The sequence below is a fragment of the Pavona decussata genome, unplaced genomic scaffold, assembly GCF_977016875.1.
Source record: "Pavona decussata unplaced genomic scaffold, jaPavDecu1.1 SCAFFOLD_71, whole genome shotgun sequence".
NCBI classification, from domain to species: Eukaryota; Metazoa; Cnidaria; class Anthozoa; order Scleractinia; family Agariciidae; genus Pavona; species Pavona decussata.
In genome coordinates this window covers 2308303-2325533 of record NW_028145490.1, presented here as the reverse complement: position 1 = coordinate 2325533, position 17231 = coordinate 2308303, and the positions used below count along the sequence as shown (strand labels likewise).

The window sequence follows — 17231 nt, the reverse complement described above, 5'->3', positions numbered from 1 at the left end:
ACAACCAGTCACAAGTTTTTGGTCAAATGTGCATGCGTGGCTTTCATTGGGTTTTCACAGCAAAGATGACTGAAAAGCGTGCAAAAAGGGCTTAGCTCTTCGTGAACTCACTTTCTTTGTTCGGTGATAAAAGAAAAAGGATTCACAAACAAGAAACTGAATTATTTTAAGAACAAAACTCGACGTTGTGATCCATTTGATATAAAATTGATGGATCGCTTTATCGACGCGATATTTGCTTACCACAACCCTAGCGCATGCTTACTACCTGTCCAGCTTGCGCGCGCTTACCACCTGTCAAGCTCGCGCAAACTGTTTGCAGCCACCTTAAATACTGGAATGGAGAACGCTTAATGCTGTTTTCAGTAGGACAAATGCGGTCCAATATTACCTCTCAGTCTGAAAAGTCTGCAAGGCTGATCTGACTGCGTAGAAAACTTAACACGACAGCGACATGATAGAGACCAAACCGAGAAAAAGAAAAGCAGAGAGGGAAAAAACGATGAACACAGAATACGCCCCCTCAGGGAGTCAGTCCAGGGACATATAGGACTTACCTCGACACCAACAAAATGATGGCGCGGATTTATTGAACATTAACCACTATAAGGACGGCCACAGGGGTGTTTCTTCGCTCCGTTAGCGAACAACTGCTACTCATACTCTAGGTATGAAAATCACGGAAGCAAATACGGTTAACACATAATCCGAAATATTATTCCATTCACCTGTTCAATGTACGAATTCGTTCACAGAGAGCTTTGATCTTTGTCAAATAAGGCCCGCTGAAATCGGCCCCCCATTAAACCACTTTTAATGGTCGTGTGTGGGCTATAAAATAGTTTAAACTGAAAAAAATTAAAGAGAACAATGAAACAGCCTTTTGCGTATGATCACCGGTGTGATCTTTCGCCCCTGTGGGAGATTCTCGACTCTGGTAAATCTACCTGGGTTAACTCTCCCTCTCCCTCCAGGGAGTACTCAAGACGGCTTACTACGTATCAGAGGAAGGAGCGGTGAGGAAGTGGGTCGGGGTGGGGGGGGGGGGGGGAAATGGTGGGCAAATCTGCCCCCATCCCTTACGCTAAGAATTGGGACCAAGTGTGCATCAGCCGTTGGAACGAATGTTGCACCGTATTATCAACAATTCAACAAAGTTTAAGAGTTTTCAGTTTAAAATAGACTGTATTAAATTAAAATCTCAAAAATATCACGCTTGAAAACTTGAAAAACGTCATACAGTCTCTTATAATTTTACAGAAGGCGACTGCAGAGGACCACATGACATACAAACTGAACTTGTGCTTTTTGTTACCATTGCTGTTTCTATTTTACTAAAAAGAGGCGCCAAACCAGGCGCTCATGCATGACCCAACCTTTTTAGAATTTTTTTTAAGACGTACTTAGCTAAAGTTTGAATTTCTACGGTTTGTTGAACGGCTACACGACGTCTCAGCCATGCTTAACACAGAATATTAGCCCCTACCTCCCCTCCCTCATTATATAACCCTTCCAAATCTCAGGCTCTAAAACCATTCGAAATCAGTCTCTCGTATAAAAATAACGGAAGTGGTTCTCGTACCTTCTTCTAGGAAAATTGGTGGATTGGTACCCTTGGGGTATAGCAATAGCTTTTGGGGTAATAAGCCGAGCATGTCAGGAACTATTTGTTAGTCTACTGATTTGTTGCCTCTAAATATGGGGGGTAAGGTCCAACCCTCCCCTAATATACACGCAAGACAAAGTTTATTTCAAAAACTCTCAAAGCTTTCAAACATTTTTATTGGTCCTTTTTTCCAGCTTATTACAATAAGGAATTTATTCATACATACCAGAAGCATACCATTCACCTTTTCTAAGTGATATGCTTCTGTACATACATTTATCGCTATATCTTGATAAAAGGTCTTACATAGTTTATAAATGGGAGTCACCCCCTCCTCCTTCTTACTCGTCTCAACAGTTTAAAATGGCTTTTAAAAAGTCACTTTCAACACGAAGAGTATCCGTTTTCGATCGGGAATACAATCGGGAACACGCTCTTCCCACGCGTGTCAAATTCCCCGCTTCCGGGTCATGGACACGGATGGAGCATAACGCTCCGTCTCCGAAGCACCCAAGTTTTTGTCGTCTTACCTTATCATTTTATCTTATCTAAAATTAAACATGAAAAGTGGAAAACATTTGCAAGGGCCCGATTACAGGGCGAATTCCCTAAAATTTCAGCCTGGTTAGGGAAGCTGCCCGCCTTCGTTAAAAACCCTTTTTGAAAAGAGATTGCCGGCCTGGAAGTTTCAGTTCGGCCATACGGGCTGAAACTGAATATCATGCCAATGAAATTTCAGCCCTGGCTGAAATGTGAACTTGGTCATGCAAAATCATTGTGATTTCCAAGAAAACGTTTCATATTGATTTTAATTTCTACTCATGTAATTCCAATTTCACCTGCCCGGCTGAAATTCATCATATATTCGCGACAAAATCTCAGCCCCCCCCCCCCCCCCCCTCCCCTCCCCAACCGAATTGAAATTTTCAACCGACTGAAATTCGCCATGTAACTGCGCTCTAAGAAACTCCACTGCGAGGAGAGTAGAGTACGATTATTTTCTTTGACCCATGTTCATAATATGTTTAAATAATTCTGTTGAAACCTCGTATAACTTATTTCATAACGGAGGTTAACATTTACCATATTGTTTTATTACAACCTAAAACTTTCGCCTTTCTAAAACGCTTTAAAGGTTAACTCTTAGCAGTCATTCAACTTAATCATTATTTGTTAACTTGATTAATTAAGTACCGACAAAAGAGTTCATGCCATGTTTAATGCACGTGGTCGAACGGAACCTACTCCACGTTCTCACGTTGCCAGCTGCCTATGTTCATTTTATCCTTGAGAACATGCCATGAAAACTGGATCTCTGTTTAAGACTTAAATCCTAAGGTGTGTCTAATTAAGTGAAAGCCATTGACACTGAAGTATTTTCTTTTAGAGCTAATCCGTACGAGGCAGCTCTAACTTCTGCCCGTATCAGTAGATGAATTCCCGCACATCCAACAGGAGCTAACAAGCGTCGCTTTCTGTGATGGGTTTCCTTCTAAATTTATTTCGAGTAAATTAAATCGAACTGTAGTGAAGGTTTCAACGGATAACAGCTTCTTGTGAAGGCTGCATGTATCGTTGACCGTTCATCTTACTTTTTAAGGTTAACTAATTAAAAGTAGATAAAAATAATGTCTTCAGACGAAGGCATCTTTGATTCATTGACACACCTATCCCTACCACTTGTACTTCTTTCATCGATAAACGTGATAGAAAATACAAGTAGCAGAGACAGAAACTGTCTCGTGCCTCCAAATGTTCATGTGTTTAGGCTAAAACAAATCGAAATTCTGGCATTAAATGTAGTAGATCTTACTTGTTGCTATCATTTAGCCTGTAGTCGTTTTATTTTAGCAGTAACCCTTATCTTGGTCTCAACTATTAGGTAAGGAAAATTCTACTCCACCACCTTCTCTTCATGAGATAGGTACCGCCGTTCTTTGCAATTCTGTTTTTGACTCCTCGTTCTCGATGTTGCCTTGGAAGTCTGCAAGAAAAGAGACAAGAGAAAAAATCATTGTCTAATATTTACTGTCAGTTGCTCTCAACAGCGAGTATTCTCCATATATCTAGTCTTTTCCTGGGAAGTCAACGTGTCAAGATTCCACATTTAAACCAGAAACGCTGAATGGAGCAAGCTCAGTGAATTATCTGCTGATACTCTTAATATTAACAGCAAAATTAATACTAAAAGCTAACCAGAAAGAAAGAACCCAAAATTTTCCTCATCTTCTGATCGAGATGGCACGACACAAAGCGTGGTGTTAATTAATCTTCGGAACCATAACACAGCGCATCGAAAACCGGTGCATGCAAAGATATATTGACCTTGATGCAGGTGATAATCATAACTTAATAATGACTCAATGGCAGGGGCGTGCTTTGACGCACATGCTTGTTGGACATTCTTGATAAAAATGCGACAAAATTCAGGACGTCAGCAGGTTTAATGCTAACATCCTTTATGTTCCACCAGGCGTCTCGCTATGAAATGACACGCGATGTGAAGTTGATTTATTGGCATTGAAAGACTCCCTGAGTCGCACCTTGAATGGCGTGGCATGCGGTTCAAAGTTTTACTCTGAGAAATGAATGAATACCTAACATGTAAAAATTCGAATGAAAGCTACTGAGCGGTACTTCCCTGTGGTTATATTATTTATGCTGTATAAATGATAAAGATTAATCCTAAATGAATGCATTTCTGTGGTGCAGTACTTTTCTGTGGCGCTGTTTATTATGCCGTACAAGGTAGTTCTAACTCTTGAGTCTGTGGATGAAATCCTAAAGTGGGTGACCATTCAAATGAAAGCTACTGATAAGTATTTTCCTGTGGTACTGTCTATTATACTTTACAAGGTAGTTCTAACGTTTCAGTCTGTGGATGAAATCCTAAAGTGTGACCGCTCAAATGAAAGCTACTGAGCAGTACTTTCCTGTGGTATTATAATTTTAATGTTTGAGTTCGTGGATGGAATCCTTAACCGTGACCATTGAAATGAAAGCTATTCAACCATAAGCTGCTATAATTCTGTGTACGAATGGACCCTATGGATGAAATCCCCCAATGTGATCATTCAAATAGAAGCTCCTGAGCAGTACGTTTCTACGGTATTGTCCAACTGACAAATTTCTTTTCCAAACACCTTTCGTCTGTTGCGAGTTTATAGTGCTCCTTCGAGGAGACTCTAACATATTAATTATCTTTTTACTAGAGTTACAGTTTTGTTCTTAATCATTCACTGTAGTTATTTTTAGTGACAGCCGTCTCTATAACGGTATATACACGGCATTATTGAACGCTTCCTGTGGATAAGTAATTAAATTTATAACGAAAACAAACGATACCCCCCAGTGGAATATCATGAGGCTGGAAAAAACATGAAAAACCGAAGAATACCGCAGGTTCCTTGGATGACTCCAGCTGCTCTTTCTAAGTATTTGGTAGAGGAATACCCAGCCATTTTAGAAAATTAACAGAATATTTAAGAAAGGTGTTCCAGACGCCGTTTTCTGTTTACCAAAATCGTGCTCGGGCGCTTAAGAGGGATATGATATTGTCTCTGGCACAATTTGATCTCCTTGGATTCAGTCAGCTGGATTTTTAAGCGGCAGAAAATTTTAGGGAATGTATGAGCTGGTTTTGACTGTCCGAAAATCCGAACTGGCTTTTTTCGCTCTCTTAACTACATTTTTTGTCCCTATAAAATCAAAAGGAATTAATCTTCCCGTTTTACGAAAGTTTTTACATGACATTACATCAAAGAAAATGCCAGATTTTCTTCTGAACTCAATCCGTCATTGAAGCCTTCCGAACCGAGTTATTCGCCAAAATGAAGCGTTGGTTGCTCGGCCTGTTGGTATAAAATGTTAATCTTTTCTTTATTGCATGTTACCATGAACATTTGGCAGCACGTCAAGACAATAGCCCTAGTTGATCGCGTTTTGAATATATTCTCATCACCTTTTTGCTTGACTACACCTTGATCTCGTAAGGAGAATTTAGGCGTTGATCCTTCATAGGAATTGTGAGATCGACTGTTAAACCTTATGTCATCTCATTGTCAAAGTTACTGCATGAACGACGTAAGTTCGGATGAAAACCTTCTCTTGAAATTATCAGGAACACCTACTTTCGGTGGATATCAATGCGGAAACCCTTAATCGTCTCAGAAATTCGGATTTAGTTCAAAAGAAAATTTAAAGTTTTCGTCGGCAAAGTGTCAAGTCATGATCAAAATCTCGTAACACTGGAAACCTAATTCCTTCGCTTTTGCAGAAAACATTTTCACGATAAAAATGCCTAAAAAGGCTAGCTAGCATTTTCGTAAAGCTAACCAACAACAGCTCGTAAATTCCGGCGGGGAATAAGATTCCATTTTCTCAAATTTTGAGCTAAAACATCTAAACAGCTCATACTGTATTAGTTTACGCAAATCTGCGTTTACAAGGGCACGGAACGATCGGGGAGCACAGGATTCAACATTTTAAGAATTTTGCTCATATTTTCTCGTTTGGTTCCCTGAAAGTATGTGCAGGTATGAAGATTTTGATCTCTTGAAAGTAACACTAGACCAAACCGAATCTTTGGTTTCGTCTAATAAGCATGAAAAACTCGACGAATTTCGGATAAATTGTAAGTAATCCGTCTCGGTCTGGTTGTTGTTGTTTTTTTTTTTTTAGCAGTTGTGGCATATACAGTTTCGTCTGTTTTATGGTGTTACAGCGCCTCGCTCTAGCAACAGATGTGTGTTATCATTCAGATTGGCTACTGTTTCAGGATAACTGATGGATAATCCTGGTTTCTGCTGTATGTTTACAATGCTTTTATATATTGTTAAAATATTCACAATAATGCAAAAAAATAATAATACTGAATCCCTTCACCTCCAGACTCAAAGCTTGCCGGTCGAAGTTATCAAAGTTTCTCTGTCTGTGGACAAAATCCTTAATTGTGACTATGCTCGGCTTAGCAGTACTTTCCTGTGGTACTTACTGTTATGGCGTACACGAAGGTAGTAATTTTTTGCAATTATCTGGGTAAAATCCTGTATAAGTGTGACCATTTAAATAAAATTTAGTTTATAATCCTGTATACAAGGTGGTTCTAAATTTTAAGTCTGTGGATGAAATCCTAAAGGTGTGACCCTTCAAGTGAAAGCTACTCAGCAGTACTTTCCTGTGGTGCTGTTTATTGTGCTTTACAAGGTGGTTCTAACTTTTGAGTCTGTGGATGAAATCCTAGAGTGTGACCCTTTAGGAAACAAATTGAACTTCGTTACTACATGTTACGTGTGCCGGGTCATACATTGCGTTACGGAAACACGGGCATTAATAATTATTACAAATGTTTTTCCAAATAACACGTTTCCTCGTTCGGGGGATTTTATAATCCCAAGCCTTTTAAGAGTCTCAAGACCGCAGGAAATAGAGTTTAATAGCGCTAAATCCTGCAAAGCGTGTTCCGAATATAGCCGTTTTACGTTCACACTGGCTCCCCGTTTAGTGTATGTATTTTGTTTTCGCTCATGGACGAAATTCTTAGGTGTGACCATAATTAAATGAAAGCTAACATTTGAGTCTGTAGTTCAGTTGAGGGATGAAATGCTTAAGTGTGGCTTGTCAAATCCGAAAAACTGGAGCAGTGCTCAGATGGTGAGGTAACACGGTTTTTCGAAATCTTGTAAAGTAAAATTCAAATTTCTTTCCTCTCCATAATCTCTCCTTTTACAGAAGTAAATCGCTTATTAAAAAGCGTGTAGATTATAAACTATATATAGCTGCAGAAAACCTATGTAATAAGACATTCTACGTACCTCCTGAACATTTCTCAAGCTTTCCCCTTCCCCATAACCGAGATTTGTCATCAAAACAAAACTTTAAAAATTCCGAAATTGGAAAGTTGAAGTGCTATCCAAACGCTATTATGTGATTTGATCCAGAGACCCAAACCTTCACAGAAACATGTTAATTGGCTTGAGGTTCAACTCCAAGGTGGTTGGAAAGAGTTCTTAGATTAGATTAATTGATATTGTTTACAGATTTGTGACTTTGTTTAGCTCTTCTTGAATTAGTGGCTAGCTCCATTATGAAGTTTTATTGTAAGTATCATGTAAAAAGCTTGGACAGTCATTGAAATAAACCTACGTGAAAGCGGGTGATGATGATGATGATGATGATGTCTTGCTTTAAGAAAAATATTTGCTGGTTTATCAATGAATTGGATGAAACAGAATCTCTTAAACGATTTCAAAGTCTAATTAACTAATAGAAATATTCATAGCAATTCCCCAGATCTTTAACTGATCCTTTTATAATTTCCTCTTGGAATGCTTTATATTCTCCGGCAGTATGCACCAAAATGTTCCAATTTGTGAAAGCTAAGCTTGTTAACCATCTATAGCGCCATTGTTGTCTTCTGAATGAAACAAACGAGGTCAAAATATCAATAGGACTATTGTAAAATAAAAGACGATTTTAACTAGATGAAGCCGGTGCTTTAGTGGCTGAAGAATGTTCATACCGAAGTTCTCGGGTCCACTTGAAACTTTTAAACAACAATTTGTTATTGGAGTAAAATTACACTATCAAAAAGTATGTGAATAACACCACTTGAAAGAGCAAACTTTTGATTTCATAGATGAAAGATCATCGCAGGTTTGAACGCATCTTAAGCAGTTGTTTGAACGAGATGCGAACCCACGACCCCAACGATACTTCCGAGCAGCACTCTTTCAGCTGAGCTATCAAACAAACTGGGAGGCGAGCTGGTCGTCTTGTGAGGATAAAGAAATGAACGTGAAATATATGAAATATCAGATATATATAAACTGTAAAGAAAGAGTTCAAACTATTACTATAATCTTTGGCGTTAGTACTTAGGACCTTTTTCAAAGAGATATTAGTAGGATAACCGTATGCAAAAAGGGTGCTAACTGCTAAGCCAGTGAATAAAATTGTTAAATGTGACCATAAAATACTTGTTGCTGAGTAGCAATTTCCTGTTGTACTGTTTATTATGCCGTTGCCCAAGCAAGCAAGCTACTCTATAAACCATAATGTTTGGTGTTATCAATAGAGTTAATAAGGTGAATTGGCAACCGTCAGAGCGAATTCAAATTTGTTTGAGCACCGTTTAATAATAATAATAATAATAATAATAATGATAATAATAATAATAAGTCAGTGGCAATACGTTCTTGTACTAGGGTTCATAAGGTTGTACAAGATGGTTCTAGCTGTTGAGCAACATTGATAAATGTAGCCTTTGAAATGAAAGCCACTGAGCAGTACTTTAGTACGATACTGTTTGTTATGCTATTGGACTGGTTCTAACGTTGCGTTTGAGGATGAAATTGTAAACTGTGACCATTCATGGCTACCGAGCAGTACTTTCCGGTGGTGCTGTTTATTATGCTGTACAAGGTGATTCTAACTTTTGACTCTGTGGATGAAATCGTAAAATGTGACTCTAAATGAAAGCTACTGAGCAGTACTTTCCTGTGGTGCTGTTTATTATGCTGTACATCGAGGTTCCATTCAAATGAAAGCTACTGACATTAAATTATTGTGCTGTACGGGGTGTTTTCTAGTCTACGACTGCTGTGAACCAACCCAGACTTAAAATTCTTCAATTGAGAACTAACTGAACAGTAGGTGCAGCTTTTCACAAAGTTATTTATAAAATAGGCGTGTGGCGATGGAGTTGACGAAACACTGCATCTCGAAAATTGCCTACCTCAAGCTATACCTCCGCCTCCACGAACACCTTGCATATTCTATTTGATGCTTTTTTATTATTTTTCTTTTCAATGCCTCGAAGCTAAGGAAACAGGAAATATGGTTTGATATTACACGGCTGGATGCTACAAAGACTTAATAGGGCACATGCAAGTTTTCGCTCCGGAGAGCCTATTTTTGTCGAGTAAGTGAATGGTTCACTGCCTCAAGCATTCTTTACAACAGCGCAATTAGAATAAACTAGCAGCCCGAAAAATTAATTATTTGCACCCCTTAGAGAACAAGAATACCTGCTGTTGTTTTGTAATTGCCGATTAAAGGATACATGCAAAGTATAAATAACCTATAAATAACCGTGAAAGCAAGATGAAAATAAGATAGCAAAGCATGGTACGATGCGTTAAATTTGTCAGAAAACCGAAATAATATCGTGACGATGCAAATCAACTTACCCTGCACCTAAGCTTAAAATCGTCGCCATCGTTTAATAACTTAATCTCGTTGCATAAACGCCCGTCGAAAAAGCAAGGTTATGGATAATCCATACAAAGTCTAAGCCATATTGTCGGAGGCTTTTTTTATACTACTTCCACAGAATACGTAACAACAAATTTACCCAAACTTCAACCTGTAAAATTCTCAGTAAACGAGTAGTCAATGCCTTTCATTTGAATAGCCACAGTATAGTATTTGATACAAAGATTGAAAAGTCTGAACCCCGTTTCATGGCTTGATTTTTTTGCTTCCAGACAATACCACAACAAAACACATCTGCGACCGGATGTTTCCTTTTTCCTTATCTTTTCAGTTTTTGATCTCTATTTTGGAAACCTCTTTTTTGATACATTGACTTAGCCATATTTTGCCAATATTGTTTTTCGATGGCATAATCTATGCCTGAACGATGCTTTGGCTTTTACACGTCCGCCACACAAACATTTTATGATTACAGCGCATTGCTCATCTCATTTGCTATTCTTTTGGAAATTATCGTAACAAGAGTTGTTATTAAAGGCATTAAAAGACCTGAATATATGTACATTTTGATGTATGTTTCCCAAATAATCGACAGAACAAAATTGCAACCGAGTCTCTTAAAAGCAGCCGAAATTCAAGATACATTTTCAAAATCATAATGTGATATATGATACAAACCAAAATTAATACATCACAGCTGATAAGGAGAAAGCTTCCAGGCGTGGCTTTCAAACAAGGATGGAGAAGCATTCCCCCGGCCGTTCCCATTCACTGTGACACAAACAAGCCCACTGTTTTATAATAGCAATATATCCCAGATCAACAAGAATTTAAGCCAAACTGAATGCCTATATATGGTTTTGCAACTCTATGATAAATACACTGCAGAATATAAAAGCACAATATAAATAAATAACATGGCATACTAACGCACAGATACAACGATAACTTAGTAAAAGTTAACATATGCATTCCATTTCATACTTTGTCCAACCCTGTGATGTATATAACTGAACAGACAAAATGGAGTCGCATGTCTGAGCAAGATAAGGCACATGTCTAAAATAACACTGGTTTTAGACGGAAAATTAAACTGGAACAAGTGCCTCATAGGTGATATTCCGACTACTGAAAAAGTAAACAAGCCCTTTTAAGGCCAAATGCCTGTTGGAAAGCTCATGATTGAATATAAGCTTTGAGATAACGTGAGCTCTGCTATGCCGTTATATAAGTATATCGATAAAGCTAAAATATTGCTTATGCACACGAAACAAGCTCAACAATGAGGCATGTTAACTGTTCTTAGTTTGCTGTGTCTCCTTGCTGTTCCTAGGAAGAATTACATTTCAACAAGGATAGACAAAATTTGCAGGGCTGTAAAAGCTCTGCTTGTAAGATGGTAGTTTTACTGAACCAGACACTAACTGATACGACAATTGCAAATTCATGCTTCAAATATTCGTTCATCAACTTGTGAATAGTTCATGGTACTTAGACACACTTGTATTTCTAGTTTCTTCGCCTTGGCAAGGTTAACTAATCAATGTGAAAATTTATGAATCATTAAATTCATTGCAAGTTCGCCACGACCAAATTCTTAGTTCTTTGGCTTAATATAAAAACGCTTAGTATTGTTACTACAAAAATCTTGCGGAAAATTGTGAGAACTATGTCCCTAAATTAGCCTCCAGGTTAATTCAGCTAAGAAGCTTGGAAGCAACTTGTTGTCCATTGCATTCGTAGCCGGACAAGCTAAAATAGATCTTGTTGAGATTTCAGGATCACCTGAAACGCCAAAATCGACCCTTCGAAATTTCCACACGACTCTGTGTTTCGTAGCTTTAAAACATAGAACTGTTAGTTTAGGCACCTAGAAAAAAACCAGTGCAATAAAGAAGATGATCAAATAACGAGGCGACTTTCCTTGACTCTCAGAAACAAAAAAAATGCTTTGAAATGTCAGTTTCGTTATAACGATCATTTTTAACTGGGATTTGGAACAAAAATCCTAATATGTACGTTATCATGCAATAAATACCGTATTTTCTAGATTAACTGAGGTTGTCCTTCATTTTTCATTTTAAGCATGATATATTGATCACCGAAAAGCCCCTCTGGGGAGTGTTCAATAAAGTATTATCTTATCCTATTCTTGCACCTCAGGATTATCAATAATGTTTTCGGTAGCTTTAAACAAGCAAATTATTACACAGAAATCAGTCATACAGAACCACAAACTACATTAATGAAATGTTACGGAAAATAAAGATGTGTTTTAAAATAGACAAGGCTGAACGAAAATAGCATATCTTCCTATTATCTTGTTGTTCATGGTCCGTATCTCACTGATGTCCAAACATGAGGAGGAATAATATCGATTTATCATTTTTGTGTCGTACTATAAACCATTTACATTGGAGATATTGTCCACCCAACTGTTGCTGAGTTTCTCTTGCTTAAAAAAAGTGAAAATAACATTTTAGCTAGTACAAACAGCAGCGCTTTGCAGAAAAAGGGTCGCCAATAGTATTTGGCCTCGTGGCCACCTTATCGATGACGCCATATTGGATTTGGCAAATACAGCGCGGCTTAGATCGACTTGGGAGTGCTTCGCGAGACAGACTAAAGAGACACAATGTAACTTTCTTTACTAAGCGGAAACTCATAACATTGATAAGAATTATTCTAATTCGACAGACAGGACACTTAAATTTTGCTGCAAACGAAGAGCACAGAGTTTACCACGTTTGTTAGCTCGAAGGAGGTTTACTTAAGGTGAAGCCAATTTTTAACACCAAAGAGGTCTCTCTAGAGCTTGTTTTTTCTCAACTTCCCCGTTTCTGTGGTCGTTTAATTTGAAGTTTTACGCACAAGGAAGATGTGCAATAGCGAAAATCGTGTTGTGATGTCGAACTCTTTATCGGTGAGACAAAACAAACCAGGGCGGGTTGTGCCATGTGTTATAATTCAGAGAGCTACGCAAGCTACCACAACATATCAACTAGGTTGTGTAAATTGTTCTGTAAACCATAACTGACGCGTTAAGTACTTTATACGAAAGGCTTGTAGACGAACGTAATTCTCGAATGAAGAATACTGAAAGTAAGAGAGACAGGGTCACCCAATAATTTCTAAATAACTCGTGACATTTTGAAACTGATATGATGGTTGCTTAAAAATAGGGAATCAATTGACAAACTATGATTGCTTCATGTATATACAGCAAAAACTTAAACATGCCACCGCAAGGTGTAAAGGTTTTACAACAACTAAATCAGTTCGACTACAATCGCTTTTTCGTTTATCATAAATATCAACGTTTAAATATACAAGAGCGTGTTGATCTCACCAGAAATCTTCGGTTGGAAATCCACATCAGAGTCAACGATGAAAAGTGAATGAGCTCTGCCAGGCGTCCGTTTAGTGAGGGAGGACTTGAGGAATAAACCAAAATTGCCCAACACTGAGCCGCTTTAAGCATCAGCATTCTGGTTCATGTCATTTTGCCAATCACATCAAACACGAGTACCTGACGTGACTAAACAGCTTAAAGATTATCTATTTTTCACAGCTTAAAACTCTCTTCAGCAGCTCGGCCGTGAAAAATTACACGATTTCTGTCGAATTCGATGCGACGTGGACATCATAATGAATCCTTGTGCAAGAAAAACATCTTGCTCCAAGCGTGAAGTATTATTTTCCATAGTATTTGAAGCGTGATGTGAACTCAATAAAGCTAATCTTGCGGGAAGACGAGAGTTATGTTAAAGAGGTCTCACACGAACCAATCAGCTACCGTAATTATGTGTATTAATAACCGCTGGTGTCGTTTGCATCTTCTGTCACGAACACCAAGAAAGCAAGAGAAAATTTTCTTAGCGTCAGGTTTGGTAATACTTAACTTAACAATGAATCCCTCTGGTGGGAGTGCCTGGCTCAGATGTAAATTGCAATCCTGTAAACGCAGTTTTCCTTTTTCGTGACTTTACCGGAGCGGAATACTATCGCCATGGTTTACAGAACGAGGGCAGATATTCAAACATTTTAGACCAATCACAAGCAAGGGGAGGTCACGAGAAAGCCAACGGAGCTACTGTTCAAACGACTTCAAAGAAAGCGGTGTTCCTCAAATATTCAGCCACTGCGATACCGATAAATTCTTGATGTTCCCATCTACAGCGCTGCTGAAACGCTGGAGAATAGTCCTAATTTCTTTTCCTTTGCTTCAGCGCAACATGGCATTTTTGAACTAAAAATTTAATGTAAAATTTGCTTTTATTTGAGTAGCACGTATGTTTGGGTTGGACGCTTAAAGCACCTGAACAAATACCTAAAAGGCTTGCCATCGGCACATGGAAACACCGTGGACATCATCAGCGCCCATTGGATATCTTAATACGCATCGATAGCTTTCGAGGTCACCAATCGGTCAGATTATATTGTCTTTGGCTGTTTAAAGCGCACAGACCGCATTAAATTTGGATGTTGAAACTCCATTGGAGTAGCATAAAGTCACACGAATGTTTCCGAAATGAAGTTTTACCATTTCGTTTCAAATATGTTCTATATGCAGATAATTCTGGGGCCACTGGGCAACTCTTTGATTTTCCTAACAAGTTTTTGACAAATTTGGAGCTGTGTACGAGGCACTTTCATCGAATGCACAATCCGTGAGACTAAACTTTTCCTAAGGTTTTTGAAAATTCGTGTTAAGCTAAATCTGCAAGGGTATTGAAATTTAACATCTTAGGGAAAGGGAAATTAGATATGTCAAGACTCGTATGATTAAAAGAATAGCATGTAAAAATCATGCCACTAATGCCAGCTTACCTTTTCCAAATAAAGCTAAATGTCCGTTTTGGAGGCAAACCAGATAACCAAAATCACCCCAGCAATTTCTTGATAAAATTGTCTGTCACCCACATAAAGCGAAAATCATTTTTTTTCGTTCGCGTGTCCCCAGAAAAACATTGTGGACATTAAAAGAAATGATAAGTTGTTCTACAAGCTGTTCAATCATAAGGCTATTGTTTTATTTCCATGTTCGTGCAGTTCGTTGCGTGCTTTTGACCATAATGACAGGTTCCGAGCAACAATGTTGAAACTGTCAAAAGCGTGACATACAATAAACACAGGAACACGCAACACTGCGTCCACGATCAACCAGCGGATAGCCACAAAGAGCACAGTCAGTGGTGTGTACAATTCAAAATGGCGGAAAAGTTGTTAAAATGTAAAGCAAGCTTCTTGCTCAATCTTCATCTTTTGCGCCGTTCTCGTGAAGTTATTGTATTGACTTAAAAATGTTTTAAGTAAAGACATAATACAATGAACACAACTTGCGGGGAAAATGGTAAGTCTTGCTTTGTGTGGTAATGCGGAATTTTGTGTTCTACTCGACATGTATTTCATGTTTTATCATGCCACGCTTCACTCGGAACGTCACATCTTGAAGCAAACAGGATGGCGGATAAAATTTGGTGAATCGACATCTCATGGTCACAAAATGAGTCTATCTCTTATCTATTGTACTTTTAGCTCTCCAGTTTGGAACGCGCATCTTAAGCTTTAGTTTGTTTTGAAGTGCCAGGAGAAGTTGTTTAGAAATATTTCCATGGCGTTGCTCTATGTTAAAGATACGTTATATTGTAGTGTTGGGTAGAGGGGAAGTTTTATTTTATTTTCTTATTGCGGTACTTCACTAATGACAAAGTGAAGTACTGCATTTTCTGGCAGAAATGCCTTTCTTCACGAACTATAAAATGCCTCCATTATCATCGACCAAAGTAATATATGCCGATGCAGGGACTGCAGAGCCAATTCAAGATTGGGGGCCCGCAAGCACCTAATGCACAAGTTTTCTAGTGGGCTTCAGGGGCATGCTACCTCGGAAATTTTCAGATTTGGGGCTTCTGAAAAACACTGGAAATTCATTTAAAGTTGCAAATTGCTATGTGAAGAGCATTAATTACTTTGTTTAATTTTTGTGTTGCGTGATTATTGCTGACAAATACTATGAAAACATTAGAGCAGCTGAGGGGATTAACTTTCTGTTTTATTCCAAATATGAAATAATTTTAAACAATCTTTTGAAATTATTGGGGGGGGGGGGGGGGAGGTGGGCTTGGCAGCTCCATATTCCCTGACATGTGCATTTGATAGAGAGAGGACATTTATATGGAACATTATTGTATGGGGCAAAATGAGCCTCAATTGACACTGTTGTTCTTTGGACTAACTTCTTTGAAATGGATGTTTGATTTATCAACAGAGTTGATACCTAAAGGTAAGTTGGCCAGCATGAAGAGGTTCGAGTGCTGATGATTCAAATGTTAGCCCTTCATCAAAGCAAATCAATTTCGTGGGGAAAGGGGGGGGGGGTACTCCCGAAAATTTTCGATAGGGGTGTGCCGCGAAGGTTCTCGAACCCTGACCCTGTTTAAGGGTAAAGGAAGGGAAAATGGATACCCTTTTTAAGGACCGAACCCAAAAAATGACACCCTATTCAAGGGACCCAAACAATGGCTAATGTGCACGGACAAACACATCTCTATGAAAATTGCTTTTCTAATACTTCAGTGGACACTTCAGTTTTAAAAAGCCATTTCTTTTTCGTAAAACATGGCGCTTAAAAGCTTCAACTTAACTGATACAATTTAGGTACCCTATCTAAGGACTAATCCAGGAACGCGTTGATAAATGAGGAAAAATTGATACCCTATTTAAGGACTGAGAACCTCAAAAACCATACCCTATCTCATGGCATGTACCTATATAGCCCATATATGGAAGAACCCCACCCCCCCCCCCCTGGATCAATTTGCTCCGATGAAGGGCTAACACTTGAATCATCAGCACTCAAATCTCTTTATGCTGGCCAATTTACCTTTAGTTATCAACTTTCTACTCCCCACTGATGCAGTACCGCAATTTCTTTAGAAACTAACACCGATATCCATTTGTAATTTTGTTCAGTCAGTTTATCATTTTAGTATTTGAGGTAAATGTTATTGTTGTAAATTCTAAACACATAATTCTTGAACTTGTTGCTTTTTTGTTATTTAATAAAACTGCCTTTTAACATTCATGTTTTTCATCTTCAAACCTCACCACCTCATCCAGGCAGGGTTGAATGCCTGCAACTCCAGATGCAGTTGCATCTAAGTGTTGGCTTGTCTTGGATAACATTACTTAATAAATGGAGAAAGCAGAACTCTGAAAGTGCTCTTGTTTTCCCAAAAGAAAATTGCGGGTAACTCATTCATTTTTCAGAGATAATTAATCTTCAATTTATGAAAAAATGTCATACATTGCTTTACATTTTGGTGCCTTTTAGAAATATTGTTGCTTAATTATGTCTGGAAAATGCATGGTTACCCCAAATTTTTTTTTGGATTTCAACACCCCTTGC

At 38.3% G+C, this 17231-nt stretch overlaps 1 long non-coding RNA gene across 1 annotated transcript; it reads right to left on the bottom strand.

Moving 5' to 3' along the window:
* Nucleotides 1–1761: 1761 nt before the first annotated feature.
* Nucleotides 1762–14641, bottom strand: LOC146477294 (uncharacterized). Its single transcript, XR_014865430.1, has 2 exons — nt 13170–14641; nt 1762–3590 (listed from the first exon to the last, which is right to left on the bottom strand). It is a non-coding gene; the product is annotated as an uncharacterized LOC146477294 (long non-coding RNA).
* Nucleotides 14642–17231: the final 2590 nt, after the last annotated feature.